Consider the following 16,002-nt stretch of genomic DNA (forward strand, 5'->3'; position numbering starts at 1 on the left):
CCGGTTGGTGGCGCCAGGTAGGCTGCGGGTAAGTGGCCCAGGTAGGTTTCCTCTCTCTCATGTTTTATTGTTCTGTTTGTTTTATTTTATTTTATCTTTTGCCACTGTTTTGAATTTAAAACAATTCAAACAATGCCAAAAGCTCCTCTGAATATTTTTATTTTGCTATATGGACTTTTCCAAAAGCTCATAAAATATTTCAAGGGTATTTGAAATTATATTCTAGTCATATGAATATAATTCAAATTCAAATAGCTAATGATTTAAATTCAAAGTCCCAAAAATAAATCCTTAAAAATGTTCAATATTTTGGTTGGGACCAGAACCCTTACCAAAATTATCAAACATTTAAGAAGAGCATTGTGGAGCAATGAATGAGATTTGAAGGGTTTTTGCCCTTCTTTTATTTAAGTTTTTGAGGCTTCCAAAATTCCTCAGTTCAGGTTTCAAAAATTTAAACATGATGCTCAGATGGAAGCAGGCATAGGACAGGCCAGAACTAGGGATGTGACAACTCACCCCCACTAAACAAGAATCTCGACCCGAGATTCAAGCGTAGGGTAAGACGAAAGGAAAACGCCAACTAACATAATCTTCACGATCCAGGTTGCACTTCAAATGAACGTTGATTCAATCACCATTATTGGCTTGAAGTCTTGCTCTGAGAAATCCTGCCAACATGACCTGGAGAGAAGGAGACTCTAGAAGGGTCGATCTCCTCGAAGATGGAACAACTCAGGATTAACTCACGGAATGAGACATAGAACCATCTCTCGGGTTGAGACACGAGATACACATCAAGAGGGGTGGAAAGAAACGGATGACGAAGGTTCACTAGGTAGACAACAATTCCACACCTAAGAAGGTGGTAAACGATTGTCAACGTAGCGAGGAGTTGAGTTGCCATGATACCACGACGAAACATCCTGGAGGAGGGTGATTCGTAGATTATTACCTTAAGTGGCAAAAAGAATTACTTTTGATTCAAAGATCATTGAAACTCTTCATACCAGCCTAAGGCAATTCACAACGATCGTTTGGAGGGGGTCGGTAGAATGGCATACTCGGACTTGGATGATGTGGATTACCTTGTTGAAGACAACGCAATGGATGATTTTTGCTTATCACCGGAAATGGAAGGGACCCATGGTAGAATGGCACATTGGCGGTGCAAGCTGGGAACAAAATGCAAATGCTGGGAATGATTCTAGTAACTGGGGAGAGGCTCAACAATAGAGAGTTATTCCACTATTGGAATGGTTATAGCATTGCCGAGGAAACTGAGAGCACTCCAGTTAGTGTCGATGATAACACCTAGCGCTTGTGCGTGCTCTCAAGAACTTGAGCATTTCCATATTCATCAGGATTTTACCAATATCCGTGTCAAGGATCCTGGCAACACAACATACTACCATGATGGCTAATGATGGATGATGCAGACGCAAAGGAAGATAACACCTTCTCAGATTACACCTTAGCAAAGCCAAGGAACAAAATCTGGATGATCGACCGAGAGACATTTAGCACTCCGCTTCTAATGTTCTCCTTGATGTGCTAGTGTAACCCATTCATAGAAATGGTTTGGTATCTAGAACATCAAGTAAAGGTCGGACTTCGGAAAGACAAAAAATCATAAGGCACAACTAGGGAGTAAATCCTACGAAGTCCTTATGGGAAGGTGGCCAACTTCCTCAAATAAGATACTATAATAATAGGTCTACCGGATGGGTGTGTTGGCCACGACATCCACCTTACCGGTTATCGAGAGACCAATATATAGTTCTTGGGAAATGTTCCAACCATCACATCTGCTTGAGATTCAGATCTGGTTGGTGTCAGGATATTCCAGACTCATCGAGTCTAGGAAGAAAAACGAAAGTTTGCAACACAAATCGACGAGATGACGTTGCGAGATTCTTGGGAAATGAACTACGATAGTAAGCTCCAAAACATGAGCTGGTTCTGCTACAAACATGTGAACACGTTGTTCCAGACAAGCATGACCACAAAGTAGAATTATAATAAAACACTACCGAGTTCAGGAGGGGGAACCATCAACGAGGGTATCGAAATCCCTACATAAGTCCGGATTAGCTCTTATGAAGGAACTCCTTCTCCTTGAACAAATCAATCAGTGGCTTGGTGTGCTCGGGACACCTATGGAATGGAGGTTGCAAGTCTCCGAACCACAGAATACTTCGCACGTATGCATGACTGATTTGGGATGATTCCAGAGGAAGCAAAACTAACTTTCTCAAATTCACGGCGGCAACTTTCACCAAATGCACGTGTATAAGAGGAAGTCACTCCTTAGAACCGACATGCTTCATGAGCTAGCATGAAGAAATGCTTTCAAAAGTTTCCAACACTAGCTTAATGTTCAACAAAATCATGGAGGAGACAATGATGTTGTCGATGGGCTCAACAGCAATTCATCTGGGTTTCCTTATCACTAGACTTCCACCATCATGCGAACACGGTGATAGCATTGGTCAGACCCAAAAGATATAATGGTGTATGCTCGAGGGATCAACCACGAGTAAGACAACATTACGAGCATCGTTGGTACTGATTTGACTTGACGATGGCCCACACTCAAATCAAAGGATTGATAAGACAATAGGTCCAACAACTGATCACAGGGACCAATCGATGAAGATATCATCTTTCTTCAACACACACTACACAAGAATATCCCTTTGGAACGAACTAAGTCAGACAAGTTTTTATCTTCCAACTCTCCAAGTTGTTGTCTAGCTTAACCAACTAGCTCAGGGATATCTAACACCGATTCTTGGAGAGAAGGTGGTTCATAAGAAACCAATTTGATCACGAGCTCAACATAACGGTCAGGTGACGACCTGGTGATACTTCCGAGAAGACATTCAGAAAATCACGAACCACCGGTATGTTACTAAGCTCGAGAACAATCTCGCTTTTGAGGGCAAGACGATATGATCAAATGAGTGAGGACTTGACAAGATCCTAACTCATCAATCGAAGGGTGCACCGAAATAAGGACTAGGTAGCACGATCAGTCTTAGAAGGATGATTCAAAAACCAACATGCTAAGAATGAAATTATTATCCTTTAACTACCAAGCAACGAGGTTGCTGGGAGTATTGATTTCACACATCACAATTCAGTTGTCGGTATTCCGGTTGCATCAACACGAGGGCCGAGGAATGACTAATGATGGTGAGAAGTATCACTACGTCAAAATTCATGAGAGTTGGTGCAGTTCTCATGACAATTCTGACATAAAGGGGGTAATACTCCAAGGTAGAACAGAACCAAAAGCTGGATTGGCATTTGATCTGCGGAATACAACTACTTTGACCCAATCCTAGATATGGATGAGGTACTGGAGTTTGTTTCTCCAAGTCATTCAGGACAGAATGGCTTGACGGACCACAAGGGTAATAGGCATCGATAAACGAATGCATGCATACCCTTGACTATCAATTGATAGACGAAGGTCAGTAGACAACTAAAGAGGGACAACTCAAAGGAACATATAATTTTCTGAGTTGTGGATGCATAGATTAGTATGTCGAGCGAGATCAACATTTCTTCCAGATAACCCATGAAGAGAGGTAGGACTGGCAGAGTCACGATTTATGAATGGAGATCTCCTCAAGAGTACTCTAATTGTGATCTTTTGATCCAATAAACATCTGCCATAAGCGGTTCATAGTATTTGGAAGAAGGAAATACCACGGACCTCGAGGACTATCGCAAAGTTACTAATATCCTGAAGGAACTAGCAAACACTATCAACATAAAGTAAGTAGAGTGAATCTCGGGTTCAAAACCCAGAAATAGAATGCCTACTAACTAATAACATCACGGGATGCTTTCAAAAATAATGGCCAGAATCATCACACTGGGGATACAAAAGCATTGCTAAATTGCTAGGTGACTTCCTAAACACCTAAGGTCATAATAATAGCTCCAACATCTACGCCGAGGTAACAAAGTACCTCAACCTACCGATTAGTGTGCTTATTCCGACCAAAAGGGACATCGGACACGGAAGGAAAGGATTTGCAAATGCATCAGACTGTTTAGAGACCTGGGATGACTCGGACAGCATAACGGCTGTAAATGCTCAAAAAGATTTGAGACAATCACAAAATGGTGGCATAACCACTCAACATCACAGTATCAAGGTTCCGAGATCAACAGTAATCATACAGAAGTAGTAGGAACTGAAACGAGGCTCAAGTCCAACAATCTTATAAGTCTACAGATTAGCAACACGTGATCCTAATAGAAAGAAGAGATAGCCTAGTTCTTAATCCCCGTAGAAGAGAAGATGATGACTCAGATCAGAAGGCCATGAGGTATAAGGAGTAAAAAGAGCCTTACGTTCCATCCCACAATCAATTCCCTTATATAACTAAGAATTTCTAGACTCAACTTCGACCAGTTTGGCTTGGTAATCCTACAGGCAGTCAAGCTCTGATACCAACGCTGTCAGGACCCCGACTCAATGCCACATCGATCTAGCATGTAACACCTCATATCACTTTGCGGCCTCACGCACGGTATTCCCACGGGTGTCGCCTTACCTTAGCCCGGGACCGTTTGCGCCTTTTGGCACACGTATATGACAGTGTCGCTAGCATCCATATGATAAGGAGCCCGGGCTGACATGGCTGGTCGTAAACCCAAAGTGGCACAGACTTACAGGGACAGGCATCCATGACCCAGCATCGAACGTGTCGGTCATCAGCGGGTGAATCCAGGCTGTAGCACTGGGCTAGCAGGACTCCGGTGAACCGGGCTGTAGCAGGCTAACAGGACTCCGGTATTCATCGCGTGACATTTCCCCGAAGGGACAGACACAGGAACGAAGAAGGACACATGCCGGCCAGCCTAAGTGTTCCGGAGCAGTAGCAAGCTACCATGGCTCGGTGGAAACACTAGGAGACATTTCCCGGTAAGAGAGGCTACTAAAGATAAACAACTAGATAGTCAGATCCCACACATACCAAGCATAGCAATAACATACACACAATATGCTCGATATGTGCAAATACAACATGGCATCACAACATGACTCTACAACTCAAGTATTTATTCAATAGGCTCCGAGGAGCGAGATATTACAAACAGGGGTCTCACGACCCAACATTCAGAGCATACAAATCAAAGCACAAGCGGAAGCTATCATGTCTGAGTACAGACATCTATAAATGAAAAAGGCTGAGAAGCCTGACTATCTACCAGATCCTGCCGAGGGCACAAGATCGTAGCTGAGGTAACAAGCTAAACGTCGAAGACCACGCGGAATTACTAGTGAGACTGAAGTCTCTCTGCAAAAACATAAAATAGGCAAACGTGAGTACAAATGTACCCAGCAAGACTTACATCAGAACTATCTACATATGCATCATTATCAACAAAGGGATGGTGGGGTTTAACTGCAGCAAGCCAGCTTTGACTCGGTGGCTAACCTGAACTACGACTGCAAGTAACTCTTTTGAGGTGGCGCACATGAGTCCACATATTCACCAACCAATACACCACTATGGAACCGCTCCTGTCTCCCTACGAGAACGCCATCCATAGCACTCACGCTTATCTTGCGTATTTTAGAGTATCCACTTTCACTTGTCTATGAACTGATATAAGCAACCCAGAAGTCCTTTTCCGCGGGCACGGCTATTCGAATAGATCATATTAACCTTGCAGGGGTGTACTTCTTCACACACGCTCTCACCACTTACCGCCGTTTACACGACATGTACTCGGCAACCTTCAAGCGGAAGCCCAACGTGGGTGTCGGCCACGGCCTGCCTAAACACTCGAGTCTCTAGTCCAGGTTTATCGCCTATTCGGGTTCCATCCATGAGGAGATCCGGCCGGAGTTTCGCTCACAGCCCCAAACGATGTGAACAGGGTTCCCGAGACACCAAACGGGCGCCCGGTACACCGTGCCACGTGCCTACCGCATCACAGCCCACCCCTCCGGTCAGCGCTGCCCACGGCCTCCAGCATACTACAAACACTAGAAACTACTTGCAACTCCTGGACAGAGGACAAGGGTGATCAAGAAGCCGAGAGGGTCCATTGGTTTCGGGCCCAATGCGTGGTAGTAGCTGAATCATGGATCACAAACACAGAACTCAGTTCCTGAGGACGGCTGCAATGAGACAACCCACCATGTACTCCTACATGGCCTCTCACCGCTACCTTTACCAAATCGTATTCACACACTTAGCTCACACACAGTAGGACAGGTTCACACGCCTCTGATTCATCCCCGATGAATCAGACCCGACTCAACTCTAAGCAGTAGCAGGCATGACAAACAAACATAAATGAGTAGGCACATCAGGGCTCAAACAACTCCTACTCATGCTAGTGGGTTTCATCTATTTACTGTGGAATGACAGGTCATGCAGAGGATAAAGGGGTTCAGCTACCGCAGCAAGTAACAGATGAATCGTTGTTGCCCTAATGCATTAAAAGAGAGCAGGAGCGAGAGAGTAGGATTGTATCGAAATGAACAAGGGGGTTTTGCTTGCCTGGCACTTCTTAAGATAACATTGAGTCTTCATCAGTGTCAACGATCACATCATCGGTATCACGTCTATCGAGAGGGGACAAATACCGGCAACACAGAAGGGAACACAATCAATGCAATGCACAATATGATGCATGATCATGACATGGCAAAATGAATGTGTTTTGGGCTAATGCAACTAGCAACAGATTAAATGAAGTTGGTTTGAATACAAGATTCAAATTCAAACTCCATATGTGATTATTCAAATGCCATTTAATTGATTTGTGCTAAACAGCAGCTATAAGTTGTTCTAACATGCATGAAAGTGGTACAGATGGATTCCTTGAATTTTTCTGATAATTTTTCATATATAATTTATTTAATTTGGAGTTACGGTTAATTTTCTATGATTTTTAGAAGTTTTAGGCATTTTCTGGAATTTCCTGAATAATATTAAATCCAGAAATGATTATGGCGTCAGCACCATGTCACAGTGACGTCAGCAGGGTCAACTGGGCGCCCCAGGTCAAACCTGACGTGTGGGGGCCACACGTCAGTGACACAGGAGCTAATCCCGATCAAACCCAGCGCTGACTGGGGTTTGACCAGGGGTGGGGCCCACTGTCAGTGGCTGTGGGTTTAATTAGTGGGGCCATTAACACTAATTAAGCGTGCCCCGTCGGCAGTCGCCGGAGTATCGCCGGCGGCGACCATTCCGCACGGCGGCGCGGCTCGGATTTGAGCTAGGGGCGATGGTTTGGCGCGCGGTTTGGCTCATTAGAACGTCCGCGACGCGGCGCGTCCAGCGGTGGCTGTGGCCGCGGCTGGGGTGACCGGTAGCGGCAACTACGGCGAGAGAGGCGGCGACCGGAGCTCGGGCATCGCCTAAGACGATGCTATGGTGCGGCTACGGACGAACCGATGGGGGTTTTCGGCTCCTGGGAACATCTCGAGCCCGAGGGCGTGCTCAGACGCGAGCTAAGACACCTGTGGCCACGGTGGTGCCATGGCCGGCGGCGAGGAGCGCTCGGCAAGGTGGTTAGGGCGGCTAGAGTACGGGAACGAGCGCGAGGAGGAGGGGGAATGGAAGAGTAGCTCACAGCGGATCTGGTGGAGGCAACGGCGAGGCCGGGAAGGGGCTGGAGCTCGCGAATCCTCGAAAGTTCGCCGGCGGCCGAAGGTTAGGGGCGAGCTTGAGGGCGACGCTGCAGGGCTTCCGGAGGGCCGTGGATCGGTGGGGAGGAAGAGGGGGTCGGGGCGGAGCTTCCTGGGGCGTCGGTGAGGCGTGGGGTGGCCGGTAGCCACGGTGGCTCTCGTCGGTGGCGGCGGCTCCGTTCGGGTGAGGAGAACAGAGGAGGGGGAGAGTGTTTCGGGGAGAGGATGAGGACGCGGGAGAGTGAGGAAGAGAGGCAGGGAGGTGCGTGGCGTCTCCGGGCGTCGAGGAGGAAGCAGGAGGTGGCCGAGGCCTCTCGGGCGCGCGCCACGCCTCGCCTCTGTCCTTCTGGCGAGGGAGGAAGACGACAGGGGAGGGGCTGGAGATGGGCTGGGCCGGCTGGGCCGGTTGGTGGCGCCAGGTAGGCTGCGGGTAAGTGGCCCAGGTAGGTTTCCTCTCTCTCATGTTTTATTGTTCTGTTTGTTTTATTTTATTTAATCTTTTGCCACTGTTTTGAATTTAAAACAATTCAAACAATGCCAAAAGCTCCTCTGAATATTTTTATTTTGCTATATGGACTTTTCCAAAAGCTCATAAAATATTTCAGGGGTATTTGAAATTATATTCTAGTTATATGAATATAATTCAAATTCAAATAGCTAATGATTTAAATTCAAAGTCCCAAAAATAAATCCTTAAAAATGTTCAATATTTTGGTTGGGACCAGAACCCTTACCAAAATTATCAAACATTTAAGAAGAGCATTTTGGAGCAATGAATGAGATTTGAAGGGTTTTTGCCCTTGTTTTATTTAAGTTTTTGAGGCTTCCAAAATTCCTCAGTTCAGGTTTCGAAAATTTAAACATGATGCTCAGATGGAAGCAGGCATAGGACAGGCCAGAACTAGGGATGTGACAACAACGTATGTTGTTATGCGGTCTGACCGATAAAGATCTTCATAGAATATGTAGGAGCCAATATGAGCATCCAGGTTTCGCTATTGGTTATTGACCGGAGACGTGTCTCGGTCATGTCTACATTGTTCTCGAATTCGTAGGGTCCGCACGCTTAACGTTACGATGACAGTTTCATTATGAGTTTATATATTTTGATGTACCGAAGGTTGTTCGGAGTCCCGGATGTGATCACGGACTTGACGAGGAGTCTCAAAATGGTCGAGACATAAAGATCGATATATTGGACGACTATTTTGGACACCAGAAAGGTTCCGGGTAAGATTGGGACAATACCGGATCACCGAGAGGTTATCGGAACCCCCCGGTAGGTATATGGGCCTTATTGGGCCTTAGTGGAAAGGAGGGGAAAGGAGCAAGGGAGGGGGCGCCCCCCCCCCCAAGCCCAATCCGAATTGGGAGGGGGGCCGCCCCCCCCCCTTTCCTTCCTCCCTCCTTCCTCTTCCTTCCCTGTCCTACTCCTAATAGGAAAAAGGGGAGTCCTACTCCCGGTGGGAGTTGGACTCCCCCCGTTGGGCGCGCCACCCTCCTTGGTCGGCCCCCTCCTCCACTCCTTTATATACGGGGGCAGGGGGCACCCCAGAGACACAACAATTGATCATTGATCTCTTAGCCGTGTGCGGTGCCCCCCTCCACCATAATCCTCGATAATATTGTAGCGGTGCTTAGGCGAAGCCCTGCGACGGTAGAACATCAAGATCGTCACCACGCCGTCGTGCTGACGGAACTCATCCCCGACACTTTGCTGGATCGGAGTCCGGGGATCGTCATCGAGATGAACGTGTGCAAAAACTCGTAGGTGCCGTAGTTTCGGTGCTTGATCGGTCGGGTCGTGAAGACATACGACTACATCAACCGCATTGTTATTATGCTTCCGCTTCCGGTCTACGAGGGTACGTAGACAACACTCTCCCCTCTCGTTGCTGTGCATCACCATGATCTCGCGTGTGCGTTGGAAATTTTTTGAAATAACTACGTTCCCCAACAAATGAAACCTTCGGAAATGTGATTTCTAGGAAGATTATGATCCGGGAGACTTGGACCCTACGTCAAGAAAGAAAAGAGGAGGCCACGAGGTAGGGAGCGCGCCTGCCTACCCCAGGCGCGCCCTCCACCCTCGTGGGGCCCCTATTGCTCCACCGACATACTCCTTCCTCCTATATATACCTACGTACCCCCAAACGATCAGACACGGAGCCAAAAACCTAATTCCACCGCCGCAACTATCTGTATCCACGAGATCCCATCTTGGGGCCAGTTCCGGAGCTCCGGCGGAGGGGGCATCGATCATGGAGGACTTCTACATCAACACCATAGCCTCTCCGATGAAGTGTGAGTAGTTTACTTCAGACCTACGGCTCCATAGCTAGTAGCTAGATGGCTTCTTCTCTCTTTTTGGATCTCAATACAATGTTCTCCCCCTCTCTTGTGGAGAACTATTCGATGTAATCTTCTTTTTGCGGCGTGTTTGTTGAGACCGATGAATTGTGGGTTTATGATCAAGTCAATCTATGAATAATATTTGAATCTTCTCTGAATTCTTTTATGTATGATTGGTTATCTTTGCAAGTCTTTTTGAATTATCAGTTTGGTTTGGCCTACTAGATTGATCTTTCTTGCAATGGGAGAAGTGCTTAGCTTTGGGTTCAATCTTGCGGTGTCCTTTCCCAGTGACAGTAGGGGCAGCAAGGCACGTATTGTATTGTTGCCACCAAGGATAACAAGATGGGGTTGTCTTCATATTGCATGAGTCTATCCCTCTACATCATGTCATCTTGCTTAAGGCGTTACTCTGTTTTTAACTTAATACTCTAGATGCATGCTGGATAGCGGTCGATGAGTGGAGTAATAGTAGTAGATGCAGGCAGGAGTCGGTCTACTTGTCTCGGACGTGATGCCTATATACATGATCATACCTAGATATTCTCATAACTATGCTCAATTCTGTCAATTGCTCAACAGTAATTTGTTCACCCACCGTAGAATACTTATGCTCTCGAGAGAAGCCACTAGTGAAACCTATGGCCCCCGGGTCTATCTTCATCATATTAATCTCCTACTACTTAGTTATTTCCTTTGCTATTTACTTTGCCTTTACTTTACTTTGCATCTTTATCACAAAAATACCAAAAATGTTATCTTATCATATCTATCAGATATCACTCTCGTAAGTGGCCTTATAGGGATTGACAACCCCTATTTGCGTTGGTTGCGAGGATTTATTTGTTTTGTGCAGGTACGAGGGACTCGCGCGTAGCCTCCTACTGGATTGATACCTTGGTTCTCAAAAACTGAGGGAAATACTTACGCTAATTTGTTGCATCAACCCTTCCTCTTCGGGGAAAACCAACGCAGTGCTCAAGAGGTAGCAATGTATTATGGAATGAGTAAATAGACTTTCCGGTAACGAGATTGAACTAGGTATTGAGATACCAATGATCGAATCTCGGGCAAGTAACATACCGATGACAAAGGGAACAACGTATGTTGTTATGCGGTCTGACCGATAAAGATCTTCGTAGAATATGTGGGAGCCAATATGAGCATCCAGGTTCCGCTATTGGTTATTGACCGGAGACGTGTCTCGTTCATGTCTACATAGTTCTCGAACCCGTAGGGTCCGCACGCTTAAAGTTTCGATGATGGTTATATCATGAGTTTATGAGTTTTGATGTACCGAAGGTTGTTCGGAGTTCCGGATATGATCACGGACATGACGAGGAGTCTCGAAATGGTCGAGACATGAAGATTGATATATTGGAAGCCTATATTTGGATATCAGAAATGTTCCGGGTGAAATCGGGATTTTACCGGAGTACCAAGGGGTTACCGGAACCCCCCCCCCCCGGGGGGGGGGGCTTAATGGGCCATAGTGGGCTTAGTGGAGAAGAGGAGAGCCGACTAGGGTAGGGCCGCGTGCCCCTCCCCCTCTAGTCCGAATAGGACAAGGAGAGGGGGGCAACGCCCCCCTTTCCTTCCTCTCTCCCTCCTCTTTCCCCCTTCTCCTAATCAAACAAGGGAAAAAAAGGGAGGGAGTCCTACTCCCGGTGGGAGTAGGACTCCTCCTGGCGCGCCTCCTCCTGGCCGGCCGCACCTCCCCCTTGATCCTTTATATACGGGGGCAGGGGACACCCCAGAGACACAACAATTGATTTGATCTTTTAGCCGTGTGCGGTGCCCCCCTCCACCATAGTCCACCTCGATAATACTGTAGCGGTGCTTAGGCGAAGCCCTGCGTCGGTAGAACATCATCATCGTCACCACGCCATCGTGCTGACGAAACTCTCCCTCAACACTCGGCTAGATCGGAGTTCGAGGGACGTCATCGGGCTGAACGTGTGCTGAACTCTGAGGTGTCGTGCGTTTGGTACTTTATCGGTCGGATCGTGAAGACGTACGACTAATCAACCGCGTTCTGCTAACGCTTCTGCTTTCAGTCTATGAGGGTACGTGGACAACGCTCTCCCCTCTTGTTGCTATGCATCACCATGATCTTGCGTGTGCGTAGGACTTTTTTTGAAATTACTACGTTCCCCAACAGCTACAATTGATCCCCTATACTTGTGGGTTATCATTCCTCAATACACCTATCCAGAACTACCACTAGATGTAGCAGATCTTCTCCTTCGGGCTGGCAACCAGCAAGCATGCCATGGGCTCTGGTCAGCCGCTAGGCTCACCGATGCCCTAGTATCCAGACACCCAGGAGTCAGAGACCATCAATGTTGATGCTCTTGAGAAGGATGGTGAGCATGTTCCTGTGGTTGATAGGAAGAGGAAGCGGGCAGGTTTCAAGGAGGAGGAGCTAAGTGTCTTCAGCGGCATGACTCGAGCAGCAAAGGAGGTGGCCACCGCCATCAGGGAGAGCAAGGCGGTCGACGTCCACCCTGAGCTCTACGGCGCCGTCATGGAGCAAGATGGCTTCAACCCAGATGCTCTCATGGTGGCTCTCAGCCACATGCTAGACGACAAAGCCCAGGCTATTGGGTTTGTTGCCATGTGATAACCCACAAGTATAGGGGATCGCAACAGTTTTCGAGGGTAGAGTATTCAACCCAAATTTATTGATTCGACACAAGGGGAGCCAAAGAATATTCTCAAGTATTAGCATCTGAGTTGTCAATTCAACTACACATGAAAGACTTAATATCTGTAGCAAATTATTTAGTAGCAAAGTAGTATGGAAGTAACGGTAATAGTGGCAAAAGTAACAGTAACAGTTTTGTAGCAATTGTAACAGTGGCAACGTAAAAGTAACTTAGCACAGATCAATATGTGAAAAGCTCATAGGAAATGGATCAATTATGGATAATTATGTCGGATGTCATTCATCATGCAACGGTTATAACATAGGGTGGCACAGAACTAGCTCCAATTCATCAATATAATGTAGGCATGTATACCGAATATAGTCATACATGCTTAAGGAAAAGAACTTGCATAACATCTTCTGTCATATCCTCCCGTGGCAGCGGGGTCCTATTGGAAACTAAAGGATATTAAGGACTCCTTTTAATAGAGTACCAGACCAAAGCATTAGAACTTAGTGAATACATGAACTCCTCAAACTACGATCATCACCGGGAGTGGTCCCGACTATTGTCATTCCAGGGTTGCTGGATCATAACACGTAGTAGGTGACTATAACTTGCAATATTAGACCAAGAACACAAATATATTCATGAAAACATAATAGGTTAAGATCTAAAATCAAGGCACTCGGGCCCTAGTGACAAGCATTAGTCATAGCAAAGTCATAGCAACCTCAATCTTAGAACATAGTGGATACTTGATGTCTACTACGTAGCTTTATTCTTGTAGACACGTGTTGGGACTCCAAGCGCAGAGTTTTGTAGGACAGTAGCAATTTTCCCTCAAGTGGATGACCTAAGGTTTATCAATCCATGAGAGGTGTAGGATGAAGATGGTCTCTCTCAAACGACCCTGCAATCAAATACAAGAAATCTCTTGTGTCCCCAACACACCCAATACAATGGCAATTTGTATAGTTGCACTAGTTTGGTGAAGAGATGGTGATACAAGTGTAATATGGATGGTAGAAATATATTTTTATAATATGAATAAATAAAAACAGCAAGGTAGCAAATAGTAAACAGGCACAAAAACAGTATTGCAATGCTTGAAAATGAGGCCTAGGATCTGTACTTTCACTAGTGCAATCTCTCAACAATGCTAATATAATTGGATCATATAACCACCCCTCAAAGTGCGATAAAGAATCACTCCAAAGCTCCTATCTAGCGGAGAACATAAGACGGAATTGTTTGTAGGGTACGAACCACCTCAAAGCTATTCTTTCCGATCAATCTATCCTAGATTTCGTACTAAAATAACACGAAGCTATTCTTTCCTATCGATCTAACCAAGAGTTCATACTAAAATAACACCAAAGCAAATTCAGATTCATAATATTCAATCCAACACAAATAACTTCAAAGAGTGCCCCAAGACTTCTACCGGAGAAACAAAGACAAGAACGTGCATCAACCCCTATGCATAGATTACCCCAATGTCACCTCGGGAATCCGGAGTGCTAAAACATATATCAAGTGAATCAATATGATACCCCATTGTCACAACGAGTATTCAATTGCAAGGCATATATCAAGTGTTCTCAAATCCATAAAAGTATTCAATCCAATAACAACAAAATCTCGAAGGGAAAAACTCAATTCATCACAACAAGATAGAGAGGGGAAAACACCATATGATCCGACTATATTAACAAAGCCCGTGATACATCAAGATCGTGACATCTCAAAAACACGAGAGAGAGAGAAAGAGAGAGAGAGATTAAACACATAGCTACTGGTACAAACCCTCATCCCCGAGGGTGGACTACTCCCTCCTCATCGTGGTGGTCGCCAGGATGATGAAGATGGCCACCGGAGATGATTTCCCCCTCCGGCAGGGTGCCAAAAATGGTCTAGATTGGTTTTCGGTGGCTACAGAGCATTGCGGCGGTGGAACTTATGATCTAGGTTAACCCTGAGAGTTTTCAGAATATTTGTGAATTTATAGGGTAAAGAAGGGGTGCAGGAGGCCACCGAGGTGGGCACAACCCACCTGGGCGCGCCTGGGCCCCCAGGCATGCCCTGGTGGGTTGTGCCCCCCTCAAGCCCCCCCCCCCCCGGTGCTGCTCTATCCCATCCTGGGTGTTCTAGTCCATAAAAAATCTCCAAACAGTTTCGCAGTGTTTGAACTCCGTTTGATATTGATTTCCTACGATGTAAAATACAAGAAAAAAACAACAACTGGCACTAGGCACCGAGTCAATAGGTTAGTCCCAAAAAATGATATAAAGTTGCTATAAAATGATTGTAAAACACCCAAGAATGATAATATAACATCATGAATACTTCATAAATTATAGATACATTGGAGACATATCAGCATCTCCAAGCTTAATTCCTACTCGTCCTCGAGTAGGTAAATGATAAAAGAAATAATTTATGAAGTGTGAATGGTAGCAAAGTGCATAAGTTTGATCAATTACAATTTCAATCACTTTTCCTAGCATCATAACAGAAATTCTTTCTTATGAAACTTCTCATGTTAAAGTAGCAACCAATTCACATTTTAAGGTTCAAACAATGAATTCTCTTGAAACTCAACAACCTATGTTCTCAGTCACCAAGCAATTATAATTCAACTTATTCAATAGAGTTTAAGTAAGAGCTCCACATACTCAACCATCATATAGTATTCTATGATTGCTAACACTCACCGCATACGCATGAGCAAAATGTTTCAACCGGACACATAGAAAGATAGGGGCTTATAATTTCACCTCCCAACGTATTCACCTCAAAGGTGATGTCAACAATAAAACTCATGCTACCCATATCCAACTGGATATATGTGCCTAGATCTTTCCTCACCACATGATGCTTGCTAAAAGAGAAAAATAAAAAGGAGTAGAGAGAAGAACTTTGACTCTTTGCATAAAAGTAAATACTGAAAATTAAAAGATAGGCCCTTCGCAGAGGGAAGCAGAGGTTGTCATGCGCTTATTTGTTTGTATGCTCAACCCCTTAGTGCAAAAGAATGGCACGTTATATTGCCCTTATGATAGCAACCTTTATTATGCAGTCTGTCGCTTTTATTCTTTGCCATCACAAGTTCGTACAACGCTCAATTTTCTCTTACACTAAATGATCTAACACTTTTAGAAGCAGTTTTTATTGCCTTATTGCACCGATGACAACTTACTTGAAGGATCTTATTCAATCCCTAGGTAGGTATGGTGGACTATTGAAAGTAAGATTTGGGTTTAAGGGTTTTTGGATGCACAAGTAGTATCTCTACTTGGTGCAGAATTTTTGGCTAGCAAAGAT

This window comes from Triticum dicoccoides, chromosome 5A, assembly GCF_002162155.2.
Source record: "Triticum dicoccoides isolate Atlit2015 ecotype Zavitan chromosome 5A, WEW_v2.0, whole genome shotgun sequence".
Classification (NCBI taxonomy): Eukaryota; Viridiplantae; Streptophyta; class Magnoliopsida; order Poales; family Poaceae; genus Triticum; species Triticum dicoccoides.